The sequence below is a fragment of the Schistocerca gregaria genome, unplaced genomic scaffold (assembly GCF_023897955.1).
Source record: "Schistocerca gregaria isolate iqSchGreg1 unplaced genomic scaffold, iqSchGreg1.2 ptg001063l, whole genome shotgun sequence".
NCBI lineage: Eukaryota > Metazoa > Arthropoda > Insecta > Orthoptera > Acrididae > Schistocerca > Schistocerca gregaria.
In genome coordinates, this window is record NW_026062408.1 from 50001 (window position 1) to 52500 (window position 2500).

A 2500-nucleotide genomic window follows, 5' to 3' on the forward strand; every position below is an offset into this window, starting at 1 on the left:
TGCTGTCGTGGCATTGCCGGCGGGAAACAACACGCGCCACCTACGGTGACCGGCAGCTCCAACGCCAGCGCCACAGAAGGGCAAAGCCCCACTTGGGTGCAGAAGCGAACTCTCCCAGCACAGCGCACGCGCCAACACGTCCGCAGAGCTGCGATACAAACCACCTGCGAGAACCGCTGGGGGCGACCGAGCAGCAGACGGCGTCGCGACGCCGAGTGCCGGGCGGCGGCGCATCCTCAACGCACACAGTCCGCAATCGGACCAGCACACTGCAGATGTCCACCGCGCTTCGCACCGGGCTCGGCAGAACCCACTTTGGCCGCCTGGCGCCGCGCGCAGGGTGCGCCGGCGCATAGCTGGGACGCCAGCCGGGCCCGTCGGCCGGCGCTCCTGCCACTGGGCGCCCCCCACCAGCCGGCTGTAGTGCGTGCGCTCACGCAGCGCGCGGCCAGCACGCCGGGCGGCCCCCCCTCACCGGCCGGGGACTGTCCCGCCAAGCCACAGCCTCGTATCGCTTCATACCCACATGGCCAACTCAGGTTCGGGGGCATGGCGGGTACCGCCGAAACAACCGGTTCATAGATGTACCGATCGTCGCTATCACCGATGCACCTGCAGCGCGAACAACCGCTCAACAACTGATTTCCAGTTCATTTGCGGATCTTTGGCAGCAAACGTATACGTCAATCTACATTTGCGAAATCTACGATTCTGGCATGCCTGCATGTTATGTGTCACGACACGCTACATCAGCCCACATACACACTGCGGCATGTACACGAGAGAACACGTGGAAGATGGTCCGCGCACGTGTGCAATGTCCCTTGCGCGGTCGACTGTCAACCGGCCTCTGTAGCATGTCGCAGATGTGGAACGCGGTCCACCGTGCTATCATGTTGTGTGGGGCAATACGATTAAATAGGAAAACCCTCGTCGCTACATCAACAGACGGCTCACGCTGATTCCCGGCAGAGGGAGGAGGGGGGGGGGGGGGGGGGCCAACATGCAATACTTTCGTCCGTACCTACCTACCACATGTCTGTACGGCGTACAACAGTGCAATCTCGCTGTAATGGGGAGACGAGACAAGTAGCATCGTGCACAACATATGGCCCTTATGATTCGCCATTGTAGGGCGCAGCCGGTGTACGGTCAAGCATGTGCCACATTATGTCACTCAGTACGTAACGACGGATGATCAGTGTGGGTTACGCGTACATCAGCGGACAGTCCACACAGGCCGTACCACAACGTACACTGACTGCATCGACAACCGAATGCAACTGAACAGCTGCAAGGCTCATTTCACAAACAAACGCCTGACCGACCAGCTTGGAAGGGCAGGAGGGGAGGGCGATATTCGTTCTGTAGCGGTACACCCTTCCAGTGGTTAGCGGGACTGTGTAGAAAGTACGCAACACTCGAAAGACCTTTATGTGAGGGTACGCACCATGGCATCAAGAAATACACATGACACCAGAGGATCCAAGCAGTGAACTATGTTCAGAGGGTTGCTGTTAGGCAAAGCTACATTCCTGTGACGTTACATGTGACAGTTAAGGTGCAGTGTAAGTTAGGTTAAGGTGCAGCGTAAGTTAGGTTAAGGTGCAGCGTAAGTTAGGTTAAGGTGCAGCGTAACTTAGGTTAAGGTGCAGCGTAACTTAGGTTAAGGTGCAGCGTAACTTAGGTTAAGGTGCAGCGTAACTTGGGTTAAGGTGCAGCGTAAGTTAGGTTAAGGTGCAGCGTAAGTTAGGTTAAGGTGCAGCGTAACTTAGGTTAAGGTGCAGCGTAAGTTAGGTTAAGGTGCAGCGTAAGTTAGGTTAAGGTGCAGCGTAAGTTAGGTTAAGGTGCAGCGTAACTTGGGTTAAGGTGCAGCGTAACTTGGGTTAAGGTGCAGCGTAACTTGGGTTAAGGTGCAGCGTAACTTGGGTTAAGGTGCAGCGTAACTTGGGTTAAGGTGCAGCGTAACTTGGGTTAAGGTGCAGCGTAACTTGGGTTAAGGTGCAGCGTAACTTGGGTTAAGGTGCAGCGTAACTTGGGTTAAGGTGCAGCGTAACTTGGGTTAAGGTGCAGCGTAACTTGGGTTAAGGTGCAGCGTAACTTGGGTTAAGGTGCAGCGTAACTTGGGTTAAGGTGCAGCGTAACTTGGGTTAAGGTGCAGCGTAACTTGGGTTAAGGTGCAGCGTAACTTGGGTTAAGGTGCAGCGTAACTTGGGTTAAGGTGCAGCGTAACTTGGGTTAAGGTGCAGCGTAACTTAGGTTAAGGTGCAGCGTAACTTAGGTTAAGGGGCCAACGTGGGTTAGGTTAAGGGGCCAACGTGGGTTAGGTTAAGGGCCAACGTGGGTTAGGTTAAGGGCCAACGTGGGTTAGGTTAAGGGCCAACGTGGGTTAGGTTAAGGGCCAACGTGGGTTAGGTTAAGGGCCAACGTGGGTTAGGTTAAGGGCCAACGTGGGTTAGGTTAAGGGCCAACGTGGGTTAGGTTAAGGGCCAACGTGGGT